This window comes from Dama dama, chromosome 25, assembly GCF_033118175.1.
Source record: "Dama dama isolate Ldn47 chromosome 25, ASM3311817v1, whole genome shotgun sequence".
Lineage (NCBI taxonomy): Eukaryota > Metazoa > Chordata > Mammalia > Artiodactyla > Cervidae > Dama > Dama dama.
The window spans coordinates 67,920,727-67,938,122 of record NC_083705.1 but is presented as its reverse complement, the minus strand read 5'-3'; positions in this window follow the sequence as shown (position 1 = coordinate 67,938,122).

The window sequence follows — 17,396 nt, the reverse complement described above, 5'->3', positions numbered from 1 at the left end:
ACAGTCAATCCCACCGTACTAAGTTAGTGTTCACACATGTCCAGTGTCATTTTGAAATGGAAACACCGCCACCTGTCTTGACCGTACATCTAGCTTTGACAGCACAGCTGCTGGAAGACCACCTCACCCACTCTCACTCCTCAACCCAGTCCAATCCATCTGTTTGTCATCGAGCTCCACAGAGGCTGCCACCCGCCAAAAAGGTCCTTTTATCAACTCCACTCGTAACCTCTCTGCTGCCCAGTCCAGTGGTCACTCTTCAGCTCTCATCCTCATTGACTTCTGGGCAACACTTGACCTCGCTGACGTCAGGCTTCCATATCGCTGCTTTGATATCCAGTGTTTGGACTGGATACCTGCTGCTAACTCTCAGTGGGGTTGGTTGGCTCCTCTTGTAGATTTCTAAACACTTGAGAACCCCAAGGCTCAACACCAACTCCTCTCCACCTCACCTTGGTTTCCCTGGCCTGTGAGGCCCCATTACCATCTGTGGGCTTGTGGGTCACAAAGCTGCAAACCCATCTTTCTACACCTGTCCCTTCACTAAGCACCAGACTCACATTCCACTGCCCTCTCAGCCTCCCTAACTGGAGGTCTCACCCAGTGCTGCCCAGCTCTTTGCTTCAGGGCCCACGTAGAAATGCACACTACAGGTGGATCTGGAACTTCCCCCCATTTCAGTAGCACTATTAGCAAGAGAGCTGTTGGCCAGGCAGCAGTCATGATATAGTTGTCATTATCTTGCATTCACATCCAAACTTGCAGACAGGTGTCAGCAGCTTTGAAGAAAATCCGAAATCAATAGTGGGACACTCTTTGAAGAGATGCTCCATCACTAACACAGTTGATATAACAGAGTGAGGAATACACAGACACAGGTGATCTGGATTCTAAATAGATGCTTGAAGGACATGTAAGCAAATTAATTGTATGAATAATTTCCGTGACTGCTATATGGTTAAAAACTTAACTTTAAAATTACCATGTCTAAGAAGTGCAGGAAAAAAATTATGGGTTAGAAAACACTGTGTTATAGTTTAACTGGCATCATTTTTTCCCCTTCAGTCAGTCAGGTCAGTCTCTCAGTCATGTCTGACTCTACAACCCCATGGACTGCAGCATGCCGGGCTTCCCTGTCCATCACCACCTCCTGGAGCCTGCTCAAACTCATGTCCATTGAGTCAGTGATGCTATCTGAGCATCATCCTCTGCCTCCTCCTTCTCCTTTTGCCTTCAATCATCAGGGTGTTTTCCAGTGAGTCACTTCTTTGTATCAAGTGGCCAAAGTATTGGAGCTTGAACCTCAGCATCAATCGATCCAATGAGTATTCAGGACTGATTTCCTTTAGGATGGACTGGTTGGATCTCCTTGCAGTTCAAGGAATGCTCAAGAGTTTTCTCCAACATGTCAGTTCAAAAGCATTAATTCTTCGGCACTCGGTTTTCTTTATGGTCCAACTCTCACATCCATACATGACTACTGGGAAAACCATAGTTTTGACTAGATGGACCTTTGTTGACAAAGTAATGTCTCTGCTTTTTAATATGCAGTATAAGTTGGTCATAGCTTTTCTTCCAAGGAATAAGCATCTTTTATCTTTTAATTTTGTGGCTGTGGTCACCATCTGCATGATTCTGGAGCCCAAGAAAATAAAGCCTGTCACTGTTTCCATTGTTTCCCCATTTATTTGCTGTGACATCATGGGACTGGATGCCATGATCAGTTCTTTGAATGTTGAGTTTTAAGCGAACTTTTTCGCTCTCCTCTTCCACTTTCATCAAGAGGCTCTTTAGTTCCTCTTCACTTCCCGCCATAAGGGTGGTGTCATCTGCATCTTGATTCCAGCTGTGCTTTATCCAGCCCAGCATTTCACATGATGTACTTTGCATAGAAGTTAAATAAACAGGGTGACAATATACAGTCTTGACATACTCCTTTCCCAATTTGGAACCAGTCTGTTGTCCCATGTCTGGCTCTAGCTGTTGCTTCTTGACCTGAATACAGATTTCTCAGGAGGCAAGTAAGGTGGTCTGGTATTCCCATCTCTTTAAGAATGTTCCACATTTTGCTGTGATCCACATGGTCAAAGGCTTTGGCATAGTCCATAAAGCAGAAGTAGATGCTTTTCTGGGGCTCTCTTGCTTTTTAATGATCCAACAGATGTTGGCAATTTGATCTCTGGTTCCTCTGCCTTTTCTAAATCCAGATTGAACATCTGGAAGGTCTTGGTTCATGTACTGTTGAAGCCTCGCTTGGAGAATTTTGAGCATTACTTTACTAGCGTGTGAGATGAGTGCAATTGTGTGGTAGTTTGAACACTCTTTGGCATTGCCTTTCTTTGGGATTGGAATGAAAACTGACCTTTTCAAGTCCTGTGGCCACTGCTGAGTTTTCCAAATTTGCTGGCATATTAAGTGCAGAGCTTTCACAGCATCATATTTTAGGATTTGAGATAGCTCAGCTGGAATTCCATCACCTCCATTAGCTTTGTTCCTAGTGATGTTTCCTAAGGCCCACTTGACTTCACATTCCAGGATGTCTGGCTCTAGGTGAGTGATCACACTATTGTGGTTATCTGGGTCATTAAGCCCTTTTTTGTATAATTCTTCTGTGTATTCTTGCCACTTCTTAATATCTTCTGCTTCTGTTAGATCCATACCATTTTTGTCCTTTATTGTGTCCATTTTTGCATGAAATATTCCCTTGATAGCTCTGATTTTCTTGAAGAGATCTCCAGTCTTTCCCATTCTATTGTTTTTCTCTATTTCTTTGCACTGATCACTGAGGAAGGCTTTCTTATCTCTCCTTCTATGGAACTCTGCATTCAAATGTGTATATCTTTCCTTTTCTCCTTTGCCTTTTGCTTCTCTTCTTTTCTCAACTATTTGTAAGGCCTCCTCAGACAACCATTTTGCCTTTTTGCATTTCTCTTTCTTGGGGATGGTCTTGATCCCTGCCTTCTGTACAATGTCATGGACCTCTGTTCATAGTTTTCAGGCACTGTCTATCAGATCTAATCCCTTGAATCTATTGTCACTTCCACTGTGTAATCATAAGGGATTTGATTTAGGTCATACCTGAATGGTCTAGTGGTTTTCCTTACTTTCTTCAATTTAAGTCTGAATTTTGCAATAAGGAGTTCATGATCTGAGCCACAGTCAACTCTTGGTCTTGTTTTTGCTGACTGTATAGAGCTTCTCCATCTTTGGCTGCAAAGAATATAATCAACCTGATTTCGGTATGGCTTTTTTCCCCTTAGTGGTACATAAAGCTGTACGTTAAGAGTGATGGCAGTTTAGAGTCAATGACCCATGATATTGCTAGGAACCCTGTGAGTAAAAGAAGGAACCTTCTGAGGAAGGAATTAACTACCCGGGGGCCTTGGAGGCTCTGGTCACCACTGGGCTGCAATGAGGACTGAGAGAATCCATATATTTGCCTGAGACCTGTTTTGGGACTACACTGATCAAGACGCTCTGGTGTAACAGTTGTGCCTAGTTTTACATGTAGAACCTGAACTCCTGATTCACCCACCTACCCTCAGAGACCTTCCCATCTGAAGGAGAATCCAAACTAATAATTACAATGGGAGTACCTGCCTAATCCCTTGCGTTTTTACTGCAGAAAACACTGTGATTTAGGGAATTGAGCTTGAAAAAAATACCCATTTTTTCCCTTGCAGCTAGGAGTGGCCAAGAGACAGTTCTGGCCATTGAAATACAAGTGGAAGTCGACTGGGGTTTTCTGGGGGAAGTTTCTACAATTTTGATATGAGGACCACTCTTCTTCCTGGTGACTTCATTGTTCAGATGGCCTTGAATTCAGACAGAAGGTAGAAGCCAGAGCGATTGTACTGCACCCATGAGGCAGCCAAAGGCATGAAAGCCATATACAAGAGGTGGCAGAGCAGAAAGACGGAAGGAGGTAGGGCTTTGAGATTCTGCGGAGGCTTTACAGAGCAGCTGACCCTGCCTCCAGACTGTTTTGTGTTGTGGGAAACAAACCCCCTGTTAGATCCAGCCCCTGTGGGTGGTGTCTTTACATGCAGCCTAATGCAACCCCTAGCCAGTGATGGGGCCCTGCCTGTCCCCAGAAGCTCCTCTCTCACAGCAACTCTGGACACCGGCCTTTCTGGTGCTCCTCCCCTGTGACAAGCCAGTCCCTCCCTTTGGGCCTTAACATTAGCTGTTTCCTCCAGCTAGGACCATCTCCCCCAGATTCTTGCATGGCTAATGCCTCCCCATCCTGGAATCAGGATTTGAAAGGGCCTATCCTGACCACTCGGTCTAGAGAAGGCAGCCCAGGCCCTTGACTCTCTCCACTTTGTCTTCATCCTCATCCATCATCTCTCTCCCTGGGCATTACTGTCTTTCTCCTCTGGTGCACAGTCTGTGTCAGCCCCATGAGGAGAGAGGTCCTGTCCAGCTTGCCTGCTGCATTCCTAGCACCGAAAACCAGGGTGGGCACAGATAGACATTCTCCCCCATTTCCCCCATCATTCCAGAGTGTAGATACATTTAGTTTCTCACAACTGTTATATAAATGAAGAGCAGCAAATGAGGTCTGCAAACAGTGAAAATTAAACATAGTCATGGAGGATAGAGGAGCCTGGTGTGCCGCAGTCCATGGGGTCTCAGAATTGGATGCAACTTAGTGACTGAACAGCAACAACAAATGTAGATGGCGTGAATTCAGGTGGCCATGAATCTTTTCTGATACTTTACTTTCACTCATAAGTACGTTTGTGTCTATGTGTGTATGTTTGTGTGTTCATGTGTGTATTCGTGTGTGTTTGTGTGTGTGTAGGTCCAGCCACTCAAGTCCTGGATCCTGAAGATAAATGTCAGACACAACCCTTTGGGAACTTTTTATGTGGACGTGCACACAATAAACATTAGAATTCCTGAGTGAATAATCTTACAAGTGCACCATACCTCTGGGAGTAAAATAGATTGACCCATTTTTACCAAGGAAAAAGGCAAACAAAAGGGAAAAGAAAGGATCGTTGGACTTACGTGGGACACAACCCTGTTGAGTGCATCCTGGGGCCGGAAACCACATCATTAAGCCCCAAACCCATTTCCTCCCACCACTGGCTGCCTTCTAAAGTAAGTTTTGTGAGCTATTTTCCCCCTGCTCTCTTAAGAAGGCTCTCTTGTCATCCCAAATGATACTGGGGAAAATGGCACTGAATCTAAGACACTGCTTAATATGTATGCTGTAAACACTGGAAAAGTATTCAAAGAAGAAACAGAAAATGCAGATTCTCTCCTCCGTGTGAGTATTTTGTGCCCTCGGTTACTTCACTGAAACATTCCGAACTTCAGTTGACTTATCTGCAAGTTGGAGATGTAAACTCTGCCCTCCCTCCCTGGAGAATCCAGGGCCTTCCCAGAGCCACACCCATATGGCTGTCCATCATCTGTTCTCCATAAGATTCTGAGACAGCAGGGCTTCTCTGCCCTCAGGGATGGAAAGGCCAAACTCGGGCTGGTCCTCAGGGATGTGAAAGGCCAAGCACAGGGACTGGTAGCTAATTGGGTAGACCCGAGAGAGCCCAGCTCTTGCCACAGTCCTGGATGCACCTTTGGAAGTGCTTTATAAATCGAGTATACTATGGGATGTACTGCTATTACTGCAGAAGGAGTTCTCATTGTTGTTCAGTCACTAAGTCATAGTCCAGCTCTTTGCGACCCCATGGACTGCAGCATGCCAAGCTTCCCTGTCCTTCATCATCTCCTGGAGTTTGCTCAGATTCATGTTCATTGAGTCGGTGATGCAATCTATATGCAGTTCTTATTCAGTTCAGTTCAGTTCAGTCACTCAGTCATGTCTGACTCTTTGAGATCCCATGGACTGCAGCATGCCAGGCCTCCCTGTCCAACCCCAACTCCCAGAGTTTACCCAAACTCATGTCTGTTGAGTTGGTGATGCCATCCAACCATCCCATCCTCTGTCACCCCCTTCTCCTCCTGCCTTCAATCTTTCCCAGGATCAGAGTCTTTTCCAATGAGTCAACTCTTTGCGTCAGGTGGCCAAAGCATTGGAGTTTCAGCTTCAGCATCAGTCCTTCCAATGAACACCCAGGACTGATCTCCTTTAGGATGGACTGGTTGGATCTCCTTGCAGTCCAAGGGACTCTCAAGACTCTTCTCCAACACCACAGTTCAAAATCATCAATTCTTTGGTGCTCAGCTTTCTTTATAGTCCAACTCTCACATCCATACATGATTACTGGAAAAACCATAGCCTCGACTAGACGGACCTTTGTTGACAAAGTAATGTCTCTGCTTTTTAATATGCTGTCTAGGTTGTATTCATTAAATACAAGAATTATCCCACAGTGTTTTAAAATAACCCTGCCTATCAATCAGTTTGATGAACATTGTTTTTTCATTTCATGCTGACCCATACCTCTGTCTTCTTGTGGCTGTTGTCTGATGGATGAGAATTTTTATATTCTTACTCACCTCACAGGATTTCACTTCCATATTTGATTTTGCTTGGAAGGTGAGGGCAGCAGCCACTCTGAGCCTTGCTTTGTAACATCCAGGATGTTTCTCACTATATAATGTTGTAGGGGTTTAAATGATATTTATTTAAATATAATTTCTTTGACACCCACAAATCACATACAATACTTGAAAAAGATAGATAAGCATGTCCCAAAACCAAATAAGAATGGTGGACTATCTCACTCCCTCCCTCTGGCGCGCACGCTCTCTCTCTCTCTCTCTCTCTCTCCCCCCCCCCTCTCTCACACACACACACACACACACACACACACACACATACACATACACACTGAGTCCATCAGAGTTTCATTGGACCCCGACTTGTCAGTCAGTCACAGGGTAATTGAAAAGCATTTCAAGGCATTTTGCAAAAGTGATTCAACAGCTGGTAGAGAACCTGAAGGTCACTTTCCATAACATCTGAGGTCGTCCTTTGCTAAGGATATTTGAAGAAGAAAAAAAAAATAACCAGTCTGAATCTCGGCAAAATATTCCTCTTATCTTTATTTGGAAGTTGGAAAATAGAAACTGCAGCAAAGATGGGAATACGACAACCATGAATACTGATTTGGCACAGAATTGCAAATGCTATGTAAGTTCTTTATGAAAAATGTGTTTTAGCAAGAAATGGGGGTGGAGGGTAGGGATAATTTTGTTTCTGGCTGTTTCACTGAGTCATTATTTGACCTTGCGCAAACTACTTCCACATTCTGTGATTATAGTGGAGGCAATAATACACCTCTCAGGCGGGGATTCAAATAGTTACTCAATATTATGTCTTAGCATTTATCTCCTTGTGTAAAATGTCCTACAAGGGTATATGAATTGCTATAAGTACAAAAAGCAAACATGACAAAGACATCAAGAATAAAGAGGCTTTCAGCAGGATAAAATCATCTCGAGGGGGTATGAAATCTACAATAGAAGAACAACGTACTTTTGTTAGCTTTTTTTTTCTTTTTAAAGAATCTAGCCAGATTCCCTGATAGCTCAGTTGGTAAAGAATCTGCCTGCAATGCGGGAGACCCCCGTTCAATTCCTGGGTCAGGAAGCTCCCCTGGTGAAGGGATAGGCTACCTAGTCCAGTATTCTTGGGCTTCTCTTGTGGCTCAGCTGGTAAAGAATCCATCTGCAATGTGGGCGACCTGGGTTCAATCCCTGGGTTGGGAAGATCCCCTGGAGAAAGGAAAGGCTACCCACTCCAGTGTTCTGGCCTAGAGAATTCCATGAACTGTATAGTCCATGGGTTTGCAAAGAGTCGTACACGACTAAGCGACTTTCACTTTCATCCAGGTTTAGTGGTACTAAGACATTATTTTACCCCTTTTTTCTTAGTCTGAGGAGAAGAACCTGTAAATGACTGAGGTTTGAGACTCAGCCTGCTCACAACTGAGATGTGCAACATCAGAAACCATTCACTGTGCGCCTCAGTGCCCTCACCTAAGGTGGGGGCCATACCGCGCCCCTCTAGAATGTTCACAGAAAGTATTGTACATGTGACAACACATTCAAAGTGCTGGCTACACTTTAAAGGGCTAAGCACAAGTTTACCAAAAGCACCTTACTTATTAGAGATTTTAGATCACCATCCAAATAGACATTTATTTTAAAATACAAAACAGACAATGAATGTTCTAGGACAGAAAGAAGATTCCCACAGGTTTGTGGGTGGGTAGGAATGGTGATAAGGAACAGGTTTCAAGGGAGGGCGTGTGTGGAACAGAACCTTCCTGGTGACAGAGGCAGGAATAGGGCGTTCTCCTGAAGAGAAACGTGGAGGGAACAGCAGCTCACGTGCCGGAGACCTGCTTGGTCCAGCCTGACTTGAGGTGAGTGTAATGACGGACCAGAGGGTCCTGGTTTAAGTCCCGCTGAAGAGACCACTAGGTTCTTATCTCTGCCTCTGTATTCAGTCTCTTGCAAAATCATGTCATGTAACCTCTGGAAAGCAGAAGGGAATGGCAATCCACTCTAATATTCTTGCCTGGAGAATTCCATGGACAGAGGAGCCTGGCGGACTATAGTCCATGGGGTCGCAAAAGAGTCAGACATGACTGAGCAATTGACACACACACGACCTCTGAAAAACTTCCTTGTACACTGAAAGAGAATAAAAGAGGAGGAAAAGAAAGCAAATAACATTTCAGTATTATTTTAAAACATTTGTTTTGACCTCACAGATGCTGTGGATAGATCTAGAAAACCTCCAGGGGTCACTGGACCACACTTTGAGAACTGCTGTTCTAAATCATTCTTCAGACACTTGTTGATTTAACAATAAGAAAAATATTTATGTTTGGATTAAGATACAATCACCACACTGTAGTCAGTGGTAATGTCAACCCTATAACCAGTCAGGATTACAATGGCAGGGGGTGTTGCCCAGGCTTGGCCCAGGGCAGCAGGGGAACTCTCAGAGGCTCCCCTCTTTTCGGCTGACTCACTGGCTTTGGGCCAGCGACGTCAGTTGGGAGGGAGGTGTGAGGATGGCCTCCAGAGACAGAAGCAGCCCCCACTCACTGGGCTTCCCCACTCACGACAGCTGTTTCTAGATTCACACAACTCACCCGCTGTGCTGTTTGCCTTTGAAAAGGCAGTCTGAGCAGTCTTTGAATTTTAATAGTATCGCTGACATCATTTTTCAAAAGGGCTGCCTTGCACTGGCTTGAAAAATTGAGATGTAATTGACATACAGCATTGTGCATGTTTAACACTTACGATGTGTTGATTTCATACCTTAATATATCAAAGGATGATTACCACCTTACTGTTAGCTAACACCTCTATAATGTCATATAATTATCATTTCTCTCTCTTTTTTTTCCCTTGTGGTAAGAGCAATTAAAATGTAGTCTTCTAGGAACTGTGACGTTTAGAAAACAGATACTATAATCACTATCCAGTGTGTTAGATCTCCAAGACATTTTATCTGCTAGTTCTGGGGGCTCAGATGGTAAAGAATCCACCTGCAGTGCAGGAGACCCGGGTTTGATCCCTGGGAAGATCCCCTGGAGAAGGGAATGGCTACCCACTCCAGTATTTCTAGCCAGGAGAATTCAATGGACAGGGGAGCCTGACGGGCTCAGTCCCTGGGGTCACAAAGATTCAGACATGACTGAGTGACTAACATTTTCACTTTCCAAATTTGTACATTGAACAAGATTTCTCCCATTCTCCACTCCCCTCACCCTCACCATTCTACTCTCTGTTTTTATGAGTTCATCCCCTTTAGATTCCACATGTAAGCGATGTCATACAATATTTATCTTTCTCTGACTTATCTTACTTAGTATAACGCCCTTAAGGTCTTTCCCATTCACAATACTGTCAAAAACAATAAAATAGTTAGGAATACGTGTAACTAAGGAAATGAAAGATCTGTATTATGAAAACCACAAGACTTTGATGGAAGAAATTGAAGAAAACACAAACAAATGAAAAGATATCCCATGTTCATAGATTGGAAGGATCAATATTGTTAAAAATGTCCGTAATACCCAAAACCATCTTTGGATTCAGTGCAAACCCTATCAGAATTCTAATGGCATTTTCCACAGAACTAGAAAAACCCATTTTTCATAGGCTTTTAAGTGAGGCATGGCAAAAATCTCAAACAGGATACTCTTGGCCACATTTTTCTCTCCCAAACTGCATAGTGTGCCTTCGCTCATTAGGCAAACTGAATGTCTTGACTGCTTTCAAGAAATACTTTCTACGAATACATTTTGAAAAATTACAAAAGCAATATACTTTGGTAAACCTAAATAGCAGTATTCTCTATGTCCAAAGGAGAAAGTGAAACACTGCATGTCAGTAATCCTGGAGGCATTAAAGTCTATTATTTATTGTTTGTATGTTCCCTCAGGCTTCCAGAAAAAAATAAATAAGGATTCTTGTTAACTATGTCATCTTGTAAATTATCCTCCAATTTAGGTTTGCTTGTTGTTTCATTGTTAAACAGAGGTTATGAGTTTTGGGATGGAAGGCCATATAAGTGAAGTTTCATTTTTATGTTGATAATGTTCACTTAGATCACCTCCCTGATAGAAAGGGCTTTATTTATTTATTTATTTTTGGTCTTTCTTTGTTACTGGCTTGTTAAAAAAATTTATTTATTTATTTTTATTGGAGACTAATTACTTTACGGGTTTCCCTAGTGGCTCAGATGGTAAAGCATCTGCCTGCAATGCGGAAGACCCAGGTTCGATCGCTGGGTCAGGAAGATTCCCTGGAGAAGGAAATGGCAACCCAGTCCAGTACTCTTGCTTGGAAAATTCCATGGACGGAGGAGCCTGGTAGGCTAGAGTCCATGGGGTTGCAATGGTTTTTGCCATACACTGACATGAATCAGCCATGGGTGTCCATGTGTCCCCATCCTGAACCCCCCTCCCACCTCCCTCCCCATCCCGTCCCTCAGGGTCATCCCAGTGCACCAGCCCTGAGCACCCTGTCTCATGCATCAAACCTGGACTGGCGATCTGTTTCACATATGATAATATACATGTTTCAATGCTATTCTCTCAGATCATCCCACCCTCATCTTCTCCCACAGAGTCCAAAAGTTTATTCTTTACAACTGTGTCTCTTTTTCTGTCTCGCATATAGGGTCATCGTTACCATCTTTCTAAATTCCATATATATGCATTAATATACTGTTTTGGTGTTTTTCTTTCTGACTTACTTCACTCTGTATAATAGGCTCCAGTTTCATCCACCTCATAAGAACTGATTCAAGTGCATTCTTTTTAATAGCTGAGTAATATTCTGTGTGTATATGTACCACAGCTTTCTTATCTGTTCGTCTGCCGATGGACATCTAGGTTGCTTCCATGTCCTGGCTATTGTAAACAGTGCTGTGATGAACACTGGGGTACACGTGTCTCAGAAAGGGTTTTAAATATGGTTATTTTATAGATTTATAAGGATTCCCAGGTGGCCCAGTGGTAAAAAATCCACTTGTCAACGCAGGAGACCCAAGAGATGTGGGTTCATTCCCTGTGTCAGGAAGATCCCTCAGAGTAGGAAATGGCAACCTCCTCCAGTATTATTGCCTGGAAAATTCTATGGGAAGAGGAGCCTGGTGGGTTATAATCCATGGAATCACAAAGAGTTGGACACAACTGAGTATGCACAAATATTTTATAGATTTATGTTAATTTATTCATAAATTCAGCTCTTTATTAGGAATCATTGTGAACATACACTTAATTTTTTATACCTTAACCTTGAATTTGCCTAAAAAGTGATAATAGTCTATATTAATAAGTGTATACCTGGCCTCGTTTCTGAAAGATAACTTTTGAGCTCTTTCAATTGCAGTTTTCTTCTCTCTCACAGTTCTGGGGATAGAAATAGCAAGTACTTTCTTCTACAAATTTAAAGCCTATTTTCCCTGCTGAAGTTACCTTGGTTTCTTTTTAAGCCATCTTTTTCCCTCAGCCAAGTGATTTCAAATAATTGATTAATTATTCCATGCAGGCTAAAGTATCTGTGTGTGATTTTTGTAGACCAGAGAAGGCTGTAAGTGATGACTTTAGCCAGTATCCTAGCTCTTACCATGTTTGCAGGAGAAGTCAGCTCACCTCTTGCTCAATGTTTGAAAAAAGATCTGAGCTTGGGAAATATGATTGCTGTTAATTTACATAAGAACATACCCTGAGCTCATCCTTCAGGTTTGGAGGGGCCCCCCGGGGCACCATTCAGAGCTTTTCACTGACATAAATGAAACTGCCACTGACTATAGATAAGATAAAAGAAAACATACAACTTTCAATGGCGTACTGGAAATTCACAACCTAACTATTCGTCTTCCTAACGAAGAACCATGGAGCATTCGGGTAAAGAAAAGTTACACTTAAGCTGTTCCTTGCAGGGTCCACAGAAGAGCTAAAACGTGGTGTGTGGCACTCCGGCAAGATGGGAGAGTAACTGCTGGGCCACACCTGGGCTGGATTTGGTTTATTCACTGCTCCTTTTTCACTTAAGGATGTTATTGTTCTTTCCTCTCCTCCCCTTTCCACTCTCTCTCCCCTCTCCTCTTCCTTTTTCTTCTCAGAAAGAGAAACCAACTCTGAGTATTTACTGGAATCTTGTAGAATACTGGAAGAATTCGTGGAATTAAGGAGAGGGCTCCTGTAGCTTCAGGAAGAGACATGGACCAATACCTGAGGTTCTGTCTCTAAAACACCATCAGAGGATAACTCTAGACAAAGGTTCATTCTTTGTGTCTACTTGGCTAAGCCGCAGCACCCAGGCACTTGGTCAAACAGTATTGTAGATGTTTCTCTGAAGGCATTTAAAGAATGAGATTACCATTTAAATCGGTAGACTTTGAGTAAAGCAGCTTACCCTCCATAAGGTGAGTGGACCTCCAACCAGTTGAAGGTCTTAATAGAAAAAAAAAAAAATGACCTCCCATAGGTAGTGTATTAGTCAGGGTTCTCTTGTTATCTGTGGCTTACTCATTGGGAAATGTAATCCTTTAACCCCATTCCTGGTGTAACATCAAGTCATGAAATATGTTTAAGAGAATTGCATCAAGTCCTAAACCCACACCTGGTGAGGAAGAGTGTTAGTTCATAAATCATGCCTACTATTAGGAACTCAAGCTGCAAAAGCTCCCTGGCTTTGTATCAGTTTAGCTCACCACCATAGATTATGTATCTTATGTCAAATCTCTTGCTTGTGGAAGATTCTCAGACTTCGGGGTCTAGTTTTTTCTCCTTCTACACTTGCAGGTTACAGATAAATAAAAAGTATTATCTCTAATGGATCTGTGACATAAATAGGTTTGCTCTACACCCCATTCTCTCCTCAGCCACCCTCTTTCTGATACTACCTTGCTGGAGTTTCTGATGCTAAAATCTGCTCCATCCCACGAGACACAGCGTTGGTTCCAGGCTCTCCGTCAGCTGTCCACAGCTCTCCGCTTTAATTCTGGGCTTCTCCCTGGTGTTCTTCACCAGCTTTTCCAACGTTCACTTACATGACTGGAGAACTGAGTGGTCCTTGAGGTTCCAGCAGCTGCTACTGTAGCTGAGACAGAGGAAGGAATCTTGTCCTTATTACCCATGCACAGGGGATGGTCCTGATACACATATGCTGGCCCCAAGTCTCCCTCCTGGAAGCCCTGTCCTTCCTACTGGACCAGAAGGGAAGAGGGCAAGGCATAACCTTTAAAAGAATGACATTGCTGTTAGGGACATGATATACACTGGTTAGAACCAACAAGATCCAAGACGGTGAAAGATTTGACTTCCAAGAGCCTATATCCCTTGGACAAAGAGATCAAACCAGTCAATCCTAAAGGAAATTACCCTGAATATTCATTGGAAGGACTGATGCTGAAACTGAAGCTTCAATCCTTTGGCCACCTGATGTGAAGAACTGACTCATTGGAAAAGACCCTGCTGCTGGGAAAGACTGAGAGAAGGAGGAGAAGCAGGCAGCAGAGATCAGATGGTTAGATAGCGTTACTGACTCAGTGGACAATAGTGGAGGACAGAGGAGCCTGGCATGCTACAGCCCATGGGGTCACAGAGTTGGACATGAAACTGAAAAATAACAACAAACCTTTGTTATAATATATTAACATCTAATGACATCCCCAATAGTGCCATGACAGTTCCAAAGCCAAACATAAAAGGCCAAAGCAAGGGTGGTGGCCCAATTCCTGGAAATCCCTGCCCCTCCCTGAAAATAGTTGGAATCATCCTCCCATTCATTACTTTGTGAAATTACCCAGCCCATAAAAACTAACCACATGGTATTTCAGAGCCTCCTGCCTTCTGAAATGGCACACACTGTCTGTGGAGTGTGTTTCTCCCAGGATCACTCTTTCCCTTTTGAGAAGGACCACATTCTATCTATGGAATGTGTTATCTCACTTCGTGAACCCATGTACCTATCACATTGCCTCTCACCAAATTCCTTCTGTGCTGAAATGAAAACAACAACAGCTACAACAGCAAAAACAAAAACTAAGCTTCATTAAGTCCTGAGACCAGGTGTGTGATCTTAATTAAAAGATGGTGGATTTGCATCGCAGCCTGTGGGTTCAGGTCCCAGTCTGGGTTTTGGCTGGGTTTGAGTCCTATCTGAGTTGTGTGGTTTCACTACTATCCCAGGGTTATAAGGGCAGGAGGAGGGAGGCACATTTCCTTCCCAGACTCTGAGGACAAACCTAGAAATCTCAAGACTAGAAAGGGGTTTACTGATTTTATAGACTTTATTTAATTCAGCAGACACCTTTGAGGACCTACTCCATGCCGAGCACTTTTCTAGAAATTGAAAATAAGTTTTCAGCTTTTGGGGGGCTTCCCTTGTAGGTCAGCTGGTAAAGAATCCACCTGCAATGTGGGAGACCTGGGTTTGATCACTGGGTTGGGAAGATTCCCCTGGAGAAGGGAAAGGCTATCCACTCCAGTATTCTGACCTGGAGAATTCCACGACTGTATAGTTCATGGGGTCTCAAAGAGTTGGACATGACCGAGCGACTTTCCCTTTCACTTTTCTCAGCTTTTTTAGAGTTTATATTCTGTATGGCTGGAGGCTGAAAGGGTGCAGGGTGACAAGTGACAGAGGTCAACTTCTGGTATTCTCCTCTAAACCCGTTGAAACCCCGGTTAACTTCCCAGATCCTGAAGCTTTGAGATGTTAACATGCTGTGTTGTTTGTGCAGGTGTACTGAACAAAGAGTTCCTCTGGGACACATTTTAAAAGATAAAATCCAGGTGTCCGCGGTGTTTCTGGCTCTCTGTTATGGTCAAGCGAGACCCTTCAGGCAGAAACTGTGGGTGTGGAGGGATTTATCCCTTTCAGGTGTGACTCAGACACTGAGAGCCAGGGTGGGTCTGGTGGTGAGAGTCCTTCCTCCTCTGGGGCAGGGATGGGCACACTGCAGCCCATGAACCAAGTCCAGCCTGCCTCTGGTTTTAAATAGTTTTATAGACACTCAGCCATGTGCATTCATCTGTGTATTGTCTATGGTTACTAGCCATATGCTGCAGTGGCGGAGTTGAGGAGATACAACAGATATGATGCTGGCTGCAGAGCCTAAATTTTATTATTTGAGCCTTCATAGAAAGTTTACAGACTCCTTCAGAACAATGGGTCTGTGCATGAAAAATGTTGCCTGCCGTCAGTAAACAAAGGAAGTTGCAGCCTTCAAGCCACCGCAGCTGCCCCCAGTGACAAGCCCCGAGGGCACTCAGGATGAAGCCAAGCAGGCTGCCTCCAGATGGCAGCCACCCCCAACTGTGCACCCTGAGGGCATCCGGGTGGGAAAGAAGAGGATACTGGCCCCAGATAGTTGAGGGCAGATCAAAGGAATGATTTCATTGAGCTCAGACTCTTGTATCTTTCCATACACAGTTCAGCTCAGTTCAGCAGTCACTCAGTCGTGTCTGACTCTTTGCGACCCCATGAACCTCAGCACACCAGGCCTCCCTATCCATCACAAACTCCCAGAGTTTACCCAAATTCATGTCCATTGTGTTGGTGATGCCATCCAGCCGTCTCATCCTCTGTCATCCCCTTCTCCTCCTGCCTTCAATCTTTCCCAGTATCAGGGCCTTTTCAAATGAGTAAGCCCTTCGTATCAGGTGGCCAAAGTATTGGAGTTTCAGCTTCAACATCAGTCCTTCCAAAGAACACCCAGGACTGATCTCCTTTAGGAGGGACTGGTTGGATTTCCTCGCAGTCCAAGGGACTCTCAAGAGTCTTCTCCAACACTACAATTCAAAAGCATCAATTAATTCTTTGGTGCTCAGCTTTCTTTATAATCCAACTGTCACATCCATACATGACTACTGGAAAAACCATAGCCTTGACTAGACGGACCTTTGTTGACAAAGTAATGTCTCTGCTTTTTAATATGCTGTCTAGGTTGGTCATAACTTTCCTTCCAAGGAGTAAGCGTCTTTTAATTTCATGGCTGCAATCTCCGTCTACAGTGGTTTTGGAGCCCTCCAAAATAAAGTCTGACACTGTTTCCACTGTTGCCCCATTTATTTGCCATGAAGTGATGAAACCGGATGCCATGATCTTAGTTTTCTGACTGAGAAGTGCTAAATTCATTAACTTGAGATGTCTGGTTTTCTTTGTTTAACAGTAACGTTTTGATATTCCGACTACCTGGCCTCTGTTGCAAATCTCCCTCTGTTTCCTGGCTCCTCCCTAATCTTCCAGAGCAATCACTCAGAGCTGTCTGAGAGGTTGCCTCCCAGGCCTATGTCCTCAGCTGTGTCTGTCAAATAAAATGCAATTCTCAACTTTTAGGTTGTGGATCTTTTCAAGTCAACAGGTTGTGTTAGTCTGGGGGCTTTTCACTTTGCTGACCCCTGGTTTTTCCAGGTGACAGTCTCGCCTGCTCTTTTGTACTATTAAATTCTAGTACCTCGCTCGCAAGCACTCAGACACCCCCAAACTCATGGAATTTAACTCTGTACAACAGGAGCTTCTTTCCCTTGGAAATCCATGTCCCCAGCTCCATGAAGTTTCTTGGGTTCTGTCCCAGCCCCCCAGTCTCACCCTTCATGTGCCCAGATTCTCAGAGCTCTGCCTTCACATCCTTCCTGTTCATCCTCTTATCTGTATCGTCCCTAAGCACCACTTTAGTTAATGTCTCCACCACCAGCCAGTGAGTGGGGTTTTGACTAGTAGATAAACGGAAAGGAAATAAGGAAGCTCACTGAAAGGAAGAGAAGGGAGGTCTCCAAACACTCAGAGATGCAGAATGCTCATCTTCTAATTTTTAGCTTGTGCAATTCATTTCAGTCGACAGTTCTCAAAGTGTGGTCCCTGGACCAGCAGCACCTGCATTACCTGAGACCTTGCAAAAATGTAAGCTGTCTCTCAACCCTAGAGCTACTCAGTCAGAA